Here is a 10,921-nt window from a genome sequence, read left to right as displayed (position 1 = left end):
ATAATAATAATAATAATAATAATAATAATAATAATAATAATAATAATAATAATAATAATAATAATAATAATAATAATAATAATAATAATAATAATAATAATAATAATAATAATAATCATTATATCCATAATAATAATAATAAGTAATAATGGTACAAAAATCATAAAAAATGATAATAATATTATTAATGATAAAAAAAATAATGGTTTCTTTAATAATAATATCTAATTCACGGAGTACTATATTGTGTCCATTACTAAACAGTTAACATATAAAAGTGTTCCTAAAAATCCCAATTTTTTTGATTAAACATATTTAATTATTTCACTCTTTACCTGTTTGAAACCTGATCAAAAAGGTTCGAAAAATATTTATTTTCTGTTCCAATTTATATGTACGGAGTACAAAAACTTAGATTGAAATGGTAAAAAAATTATTTATCAAAACTATTATCTTTTTAATCAAATTTTGAAACAACATTTATTTTAGAACTTCTTATATATATATTAGATCTATTTTAAAATAATTAAACGTCAACCGAAAGTTATAGACATTTACCATTTAAGCTCAAAATTAAATATATTTAATATACACTATGTATATATATAAACAGTGTTAAATAAAAAAAATTACTATTCACATAAATATATATTAAATGATTAAAATATATATACATATAAAATAATAGTTTTTATTACAATGTATTTTATTGTACATATTTATTTATAACAATAAATGTATATAATAGTTTATTAATGTTCATGTTATTATATATATTATACATATATTTATATATACACATATTTATATATATCCACATATTTACAAGCAATGGTTCGTGAATCATCGGAAACAGTCGAAAGTCAATTGAATATATGAACATTGTTTCAAAATTTTCTAGACTCAACATTACATACTTTGCTTATCGTATCGAAATCATATCAAGATTAAGTTTAAATTTAGTCGAAAATTCCCGGGTCGTCACAATAAAGACACGTAATTCATACGTCCAGAAACAAGTCATGCATTCTGGTTTTACTAGGACTACTTCCCATCCTTGGTCTTGTGGAACATAACCGTTATGGCCGTTGATAAGACAGCGTGTTGTAACGTTGTCAAAGGGACGAGGGTTACGTAATGACCAACAGTCTCGTAATAACCTAAAAACCTTGTTTCTCACCCCAACTACTGAGTCCGTTACTTGTGGAAACATTTTGTTTAATAGTTGTAGCCCGATGTTCTTGTTCTCACTTTGGTGAAAAGCGAACATTACTAACCCGTAAGCATAACATGCTTCTTTATGTTGCATGCTAGCCGCTTTTTCTAAATCACGAAGTCCTATATTCGGATACATTGAGTCAAAATAATTTCTTAACCCGTTGCGTAAAATAGCATTTGGGTTCCCCGTAATATATGCGTCAAAGTAAACACATCGTAACTTATGGGTTTCCCAATGTGATATCCCCCATCTTTCAAACGAATGTCTCTTATAAACCAAGGCATTCTTGAAACGTTCTTCGAATGTCTTACAAACTGATTTCGCCGTAAATAGTTGTGCCGAAGAATTCTGACCGATTCCAGACAAGATTTCATCAATCATGTCTCCGGGTAGGTCTCTTAAAATATTGGGTTGTCTATCCATTTTGTGTTTTTATACTGTAAAATAGACAAGAGTTAGATTCATAAAAAAAATACTTATTAATACAAGCAATTTTTACATATATCATAAAGCATAAGCGCACTATATTACATATATTACACCACACGAATACAACTATCCTATTCCGACTCGCTCGTTTCTTCTTCTTCTTCTTCTTCTTCGGTTTTGGTTCGTTTTGCCAAGTTTCTAGGGATATATGATGTTCCCCTAATACGAGCCGTCGTTTTCCACATCGGTTTAGAAAAACCTGGTGGTTTAGAGGTTCCCGGGTCATTGTTACAACTTAAGGACTTCGGGGGTTGACGATACATATAAAGTTCATCGGGGTTGGAATTAGATTTCTCTATTTTTATGCCCTTTCCCTTATTATTTTCTTTTGCCTTTTTAAATTCAGTTGGGGTAATTTCTATAACATCATCGGAATTCTCGACAGAATCTGATTCATCAGAGAATTGGTAATCCTCCCAATATTTTGCTTCTTTGGCGGAAACACCATTGACCATAATTAACCTTGGTCGGTTGGTTGAGGATTTTCTTTTACTTAACCGTTTTATTATTTCCCCCACCGGTTCTATTTCCTCCTCCGGTTCCTCCTCTTCCAGTTCTGATTCTTCTTCCGGTTCTGATTCTTCTTCCGGTTCTTCTTCGGGAACTTGTGAATCAGTCCAATATATATTCGACTCTTCGTTATTATTAGGTGAGTCAATGGGATTTGTGCTAGAGGTAGACATCTATCACACAATATCAAACATGTTAAGAGATTAATATATCACATAATATATACATGTTAATAATATATAGTTTCCAACAAAAATGTTAAGCAATCATTTTTAAAGAAAACACGGTCGAAGTCCAGACTCACTAATGCATCATAACAAACTCGATAAGACACACTAATGCAAATTTTCTGGTTCTCTAAGACCAACGCTCGGATACCAACTGAAATATCCCGTTCTTATTGATTAAAAACGTTCCATATTAATTGATTTCGTTGCGAGGTTTTGACCTCTATATGAGACGTTTTTCAAAGACTGCATTCATTTTAAAACAAACCATAACCTTTATTTCATCAATAAAGGTTTAAAAAGCTTTACGTAGATTATCAAATAATGATAATCTAAAATATCCTGTTTACACATGACCATTACATAATGGTTTACAATACAAATATGTTACAACGAAATAAGTTTCTTGAATGCAGTTTTTACACAATATCATACAAGCATGGACTTCAAATCTCGTCCTTATTTAAGTATGCGACAGCGGAAGCTCTTAATAATCACCTGAGAATAAACATACTTAAAACGTCAACAAAAATGTTGGTGAGTTATAGGTTTAACCTATATATTATCAAATCATAATAATAGACCACAAGATTTCATATTTCAATACACATCCCATACATAGAGATAAAAATCATTCATATGGTGAACACCTGGTAACCGACATTAACATGATGCATATATAAGAATATCCCCATCATTCCGGGACACCCTTCGGATATGATATAAATTTCGAAGTACTAAAGCATCCGGTACTTTGAATGGGGTTTGTTAGGCCCAATAGATCTATCTTTAGGATTCGCGTCAATTAGGGTGTCTGTTCCCTAATTCTTAGATTACCAGACTTAATAAAAAGGGGCATATTCGATTTCGATAATTCAACCATAGAATGTAGTTTCACGTACTTGTGTCTATTTTGTAAATCATTTATAAAACCTGCATGTATTCTCATCCCAAAAATATTAGATTTTAAAAGTTGGACTATAACTCACTTTCACAGATTTTTTACTTCGTCGGGAAGTAAGACTTGGCTACTGGTCGATTCACGAACCTATAACAAATATGTACATATATATCAAAGTATGTTCAAAATATATTTACAACACTTTTAATACATTTTGATGTTTTAAGTTTATTAAGTCAGCTGTTCTCGTTAGTGACCTACAGCTAGTTGTCCACAGTTAGATGTACAGAAATAAATCGATATATATTATCTTGAATCAATCCACGACCCAGTGTATACATATCTCAGTATTGATCACAACTCAAACTATATATATTTTGGAATCAACCTCAACCCTGTATAGCTAAATCCAACATTCACATATAGAGTGTCTATGGTTGTTCCAAAATATATATAGATGTGTCGAAATGATAGGTCGAAACATTGTATACGTGTCTATGGTATCTCAAGATTACATAATATACAATACAAGTTGATTAAGTTATGGTTGGAATAGATTTGTTACCAATTTTCACGTAGCTAAAATGAGAAAAATTATCCAATCTTGTTTTACCCATAACTTCTTCATTTTAAATTCGTTTTGAGTGAATCAAATTGCTATGGTTTCATATTGAACTCTAATTTAAGAATCTAAACAGAAAAGTATAGGTTTATAGTAGGAAAATTAAGTTACATGTCAATTACTAAAGAGGTAGTCATTTCCGTCGAAAAAACGACATCTTGATGACCATTTTGGAAAACATACTCTCACTTTGAGTTTAACCATGATTTTTTTGATATAGTTTCATGTTCATAAGAAAAATCATTTTCCCAGAAGAACTACTTTTAAATCAAATTTTATCATAGTTTTTAATTAACTAACCCAAAACAGCCCGCGGTGTTACTACGACGGCGTATGTCCGGTTTTACGGTGTTCTTCGTGTTTCCAGATTTTAAATCATTAAGTTAGCATATCATATAGATATAGAACATGTGTTTAGTTGATTTTAAAAGTCAAGTTAGAAGGATTAACTTTTATTTGCGAACAAGTTTAGAATTAACTAAACTATGTTCTAGTGATTACAAGTTTAAACCTTCGAATAAGATAGCTTTATATGTATGAATTGAATGATGTTATGAATATCATTACTACCTCAAGTTCCTTGGATAAACCTACTGGAAATGAGAAAAATAGATCTAGCTTTAAAGGTGTAACGACCCGGATTTTTCCGATCGTTTTATACTTATGAGATTAATATTTACATAAAATAAACCTTACCAACATGATAAGCAATCCAAACTGTTGAGACTTATGTTTTTGAAAAGAGTTTCACACAACGTTTGACCGTTCAATTTGACCGATGATATCACGAACTATATAACACACGATAATTATACGATTATGTATATGTACATATTTATACATATTTAACATGATTTAAGGATGGTTTAACATTTCATTGTGAACTAACAACAATGAGTTATAAGTATACTTTGAGACCACTAACTTAAGTTTTCAAAACGATAACTATATGTAACATTCTTTGACATATATACTTACAATATATAATGTGTTGGTGATCTATGTCACCAATATGATTTAAGTGTAATGGGATTAATTTGTAACCAAAATAATCTTGATAAATATCGAACAAGTTTGGGGAAGTGTGGAGTGCACACTTGTTTGAACTTATCTTGATTATGACGGGGGTTCGGGGGCAGCGCCCCCGATAAGCGGGGTCCAAGGGGTGGCAACCCCTGGCGGGGTCCAAGGGGCAGAGCCCCTGGCTGGGTTTATTAAAAATGTCTTAAAATTTTATTTTGGCCCGGTTTGACCCAAAAATAAAAGCCCAGTTTTGAGCCTCTTTTACAGTTATAAACCCGTCCATATTTGAATTCTCGTTCCGATTCCTCAAAATTTCTACAAGTATATCTAGGGTATATGTAACCGTATCATACCCAGCTTCTATACGTATTTTCTATTGGTATATACCAACAATAAACTTCAATGATCAGCCACTAGACATGATGTTACATGTGGGAACCAGCCATTTAACCTCATGTGTGACTTTTGTGCAAGAAAACAAACTAAATCTCCTATATATCCATCCCATAATCATGCTATTTTGCACACACACATTCCAATTTTCTTTCAAGTTAATTCACTCCCTAATCTCTCTTCATTTACCTACTCAAGAACGTATCAATATAGTCATCCGATTCAAGGAGATTACTTCCAATCTTTCAATCCCACTCCACCACTCTTTTGATTCCAAGATTTTTCTTACCTTTTTCAGTAGCTTTGTCCAAGTAAATTGAGGTAGTAACCTTATTCATAACCTTATTCGATTCATATTTAAATAGCTATCTTATTTTGTGTTATAAAATTTTAACAACAAGAACATAGTTTGAGTGATTTCAAACTTGTTCGCAAACTAAATAGATCCTTCTAATTTGATTTTTAAAAACACTTCAAGACCTGTAATATATCATATTATGACAAAATCGGATTAATCATATCTTGGATAATTAACATAATATTTAATATATATTTACTTATGATTTGATTTTATATATTTCAGGACCACCCGTAAACAACACGAGAAGATTAATCATAAGACCTCATGATTGTACGCAACACGTCATTTGACAACACGGTACTTTATGTACGCAACACGTCATTTGACAACATGGTACCATGGGTGAAGATTAATTCTGATCATTACGAATACGATGGGGTCTTTATTTATTTTATTTAAGCAACTAATTGTGGACCACTAACATCGGACTGCTAACTACGGACTAAGAAAATATTAAAAGTATTAAAAGTATATATATATATATGTAACGATTACTTGAAAAGAAAATATGTTGATATATTATATATATGGTTAGGTTCGTGATATCTATCGGAGACCAAGTCGAGTTAAATACCTTCAAGACAAAAGTGAGTATATAGTCCCACTTTTAAACTCTAAATATTTCGGGATGAGAATACATGCATTTTATGATTTACGTTATGGACACAAGTGATTAAAAATATATATTCTACGTTGAGTTGTACCACTGGCATACTTCCCTGTAACTTGGTAACTATTATTTACATGAGGTATTGTAAACGCGAATCCTGTTGATAGATCTATCGGGCCTGACAACCCCAACCGGACTGGACGACCAGTATTCAACGGTTGCACAGTACTTCGTTTCGGTGACTACACTTGGTACGGTGTAGTAAGATTTCATAATAAAGGGAATATGCGACGTTGATTAAATGTTAAGTATGGTTATCAAGTGCTCAACAACTTAGAATATTTTTATTAAAACGTTTATATATGAAATCTTGTGGTCTATATTTATAACGCTGCCGGCATTAAACCTATATCTCACCAACTTTATGTTGACATTTTAAGCATGTTTATTCTCAGGTGATAAAACTGCATATCGGAGGATTTGTAATGTAAAATATGTTGGAAATCGTATTGTTATTATCACATGTAAAGTTTGTAAGTCTAAGATTATCGCTAAACGATAATCATTATTAAGTTGTTTAAACCTTGTATTTGTAATAAAAGTTATGGTTTGTATTGTAAAAACGAATGCAGTTTTTGAAAAATGTCGCATATAGAGGTCAATACCTCGCGATGAAATCATATGTTATTGTATTCGTCCTTATGGTTAAGGTTGGGTTATGACAAAAGGATCCTTGGATGGATTGAAAGTTCTTGAAGCAGAATCATGACACGAAAACAATTTCAAGTAAGATTTCCACTCGAAATAAGATTGTTATAGTTATAGAAATTGAATTAAAGTTTGAATATGATTATTACCTTGTATTAGAAAGATAACCTACTGTAAGTAACAAAGGTTTCTTGATCTTGGATGATTACTTGGAATGGATTTAGAAAACTTGGAAGTAAACTTGCAATCTTGGAAGTATTCTTGATTTTATGAAACTAGAACTTTTGGAATTTATGAAGAACACTTAGAACTTGAAGATAGAACTTGAGAGAGATCAATTAGATGAAGAAAATTGAAGAATGAAAGTGTATGTAGGTGTTTTTGGTCGTTGGTGTATGGATTAGATATAAAGGATATGTAATTTTGTTTTCATGTAAATAAGTCATGAATGATTACTCATATTTTTGTAATTTTATGAGATATTTCATGCTAGTTGCCAAATGATGGTTCCCACATGTGTTAGGTGACTCACATGGGCTGCTAAGAGCTGATCATTGGAGTGTATATACCAATAGTACATACATCTAAAAGCTGTGTAGTGTACGAGTACGAATACGGGTGCATACGAGTAGAATTGTTGATGAAACTGAACGAGGATGTAATTGTAAGCATTTTTGTTAAGTAGAAGTATTTTGATAAGTGTCTTGAAGTCTTTCAAAAGTGTATGAATACATATTAAAACACTACATGTATATACATTTTAACTGAGTCGTTAAGTCATCGTTAGTCGTTACATGTAAATGTTGTTTTGAAACCTTTAGGTTAACGATCTTGTTGAATGTTGTTAACCCATTGTTTATTATAACAAATGAGATGTTAAATTGTTATATTATCATGATATTATGATATATAATATATCTTAGTATGATATATATACAGTTAAATGTCATTACAACGATAATCGTTACATATATGTCTCGTTTCAAAATCATTAAGTTAGTAGTCTTGTTTTTACATATGTAGTTCATTGTTAATATACTTAATGATATGTTTACTTATCATAATATCATGTTAACTACATATATAACCATATATATGTCATCATATAGTTTTTACAAGTTTTAACGTTCGTAAATCACCGGTCAACTTGGGTGGTCAATTGTCTATATGAAACCTATTTTAATTAATCAAGTCTTAACAAGTTTGATTGCTTAACATGTTGGAAACACTTAATCATGTAAATAACAATTTCATTTAATATATATATATATATAAACATGGAAAAGTTCGGGTACTACACCCACCAGTCCATATCCTATGTACTGGCAGCAACTAGTTACCAAAGCTAAGGGATTTTCGGTTTAAACTCAGTGTAGAATTAAGTATGTACTTGTATCCATTGCGTTTAAATTAAAGTGCATGTATTCTCAGCCCAAAAATGTATTGCAAAAGCAATTAAAAAGGGATCATATGAAACTCACCTTAGCAGCATATAAAGTCGTTCACCAAAATGTGACTGAAACTCGGATTACCAAATAACCGTAGATCTCAACCTAGAGAACATATGTTGGTCAATAAATGTCTATCAAGCTAGGTCTGGTCATAGTGTATCACAATCCTAATGCTCGAGATTGACATACAAAAGTTATCCAAAGTCATTTCAAAGAGTCAATTTTGACAATAGTTCAACAAAACGAGACATACCTTATATAAGGAGTTATTTACTCGGTTGGTAATATTCAAAAATCCATTTTATCAATCTCGTAAACAAGTTTTTTAAATCTTAATTGTAGATTCAAAAGCAATTTCAATTAACGTTAATCATAATTCAGTTGATCATATCTTTTAATCCTTTCATCGAAACTATTCGATATCTAAATGAAAAGTCATTGATTTTTCGCCAGCTTTCCAAAAACATGCATATCATATACCTTTTACCAGTAATATATGTATTTAATTCATGATTCATCATAAACTGTTTAACGATGAAATTTAGCATACAAGCATGTATAAATATATATACTCGAGCACTAGATATGGATACACAATTAATATATAAAAGATAAAATACGAGTGCATACGTATCAATATTGAGATTCAATATTGTAGGAAAGTACGTAGACACAACGGAGATGATAAACACTAGGTTTGATTTACAAATATACCCCCGAACATTACCCATAACCTCCTTGGCAATAACCCATAATTTCCTTAGCTCTATCCCGCTTGAAAACCATTTTGAAAGTGACACACTCATAACCTCATCGTAGTATTTTATGTATAATACTACTAATAAAAATAATAAGATTAATAATAATAATAATAATAATAATAATAATAATAATAATAATAATAATAATAATAATAATAATAATAATAATAATAATAATAATAATAATAATAATAATAATATAAATAATAATTATAAACTAAGTATAGATAAATATATGTGTGTAATTGAACTGAAATCGTGCAATTTATAGAACCTTTTCTGAAAAAGCACCCCATGCTATCGCATGGGATTTGTACTTCAAGGCCATGCGATCGCATGGCCCTCTGATCCAGCTCACAAACTTTTATTTTCTTGTTTGTCGACATATTTATTTATTAATATATAATATATATAATTTATATTAATTAATTATATATTATATTATATTCTCGTGCATAGTTGACTTGTAATTTTCGTTCCGATGACTCGTACGTTGTCACCCGACTTATGTCCCAGTTCCGGTTTCTCGAACGCATTTTCGTACGTTTAGAAAACTCGCAATTTACGTTTTGTGACTCGTACCTTTGTCAAAATATAGTCTTAAATTATCAATAAACTATATCATTCAAAGTGTATCTTAAACTTTCGAGTGTTTTGGTCATTTACTTCTATAAATCATTGTCTCGCTATTTGTTAATATATATATATATATATATATATATACATATATATATATATATATACATATATATATATATATATACATATATATATATATATATATATATATATATATATATAATAACAAATCATTTTATGACCAAGTTAATATATATTCAACATTCATAAACACGTTTTAAATATACATCGCAAGTTATTCATATAATTAATATTCCAACTTATCATATATATTCAAATAAATATTTAAACCAATAAGTTTAATGTACGGTATCAAACAATTAATACATTGTTACGTTTTCAAGTTATAGTATATATATATATGTATCTATATACATATAATTGTTCGCGAATCGTCAAGAACAACCAAAAGGTATTTGAATATATGAAAGTAGTTCAAAAATTTTGAGATTTAGTTTTACAGACTTTGCTTATCGTGTCGGAAATGTTAATCATACAAAGATTAAGTTTAAATTTGGTCAGAAATTTCCGGGTCATCACACTTAATCTTTATATAATTCCGACTTGATAAGCAATGAATTTTAATAAATCTTGAACCTCCGAAAAGAGTTTTACACAAGCTTTTGGTCACCCTTTTATTCCGACGATTCACGAACATCATAACTTGATTTAATTGTTTAATTGTTTAATTATTGTGTGTATATATGGATTTATATATATATTTAACTTGAAAATATGATAATTAAATATCTCATTAAGTATATTAACAAAGTATTATATATATATTTTTATACTACTAATTTAAAGAGTTTTCAAACAATATATATATTACTATTTAAACGACGTAATTAACTTATGTTAAAATGTATTTACATATAATGTATTACGAGTGTAAATACATCCTTACAAGTATTGAATACACTTTATAATATACCGATACATATAAAGGATAGCTATACTCGTATTTTCGTTCAATTTCCTCAAAGAATTCTGCTCGCATTCATACG

The sequence above is a fragment of the Rutidosis leptorrhynchoides genome, chromosome 3, assembly GCF_046630445.1.
Source record: "Rutidosis leptorrhynchoides isolate AG116_Rl617_1_P2 chromosome 3, CSIRO_AGI_Rlap_v1, whole genome shotgun sequence".
Classification (NCBI taxonomy): domain Eukaryota; kingdom Viridiplantae; phylum Streptophyta; class Magnoliopsida; order Asterales; family Asteraceae; genus Rutidosis; species Rutidosis leptorrhynchoides.
Note: the sequence above shows the minus strand (reverse complement) of the source record.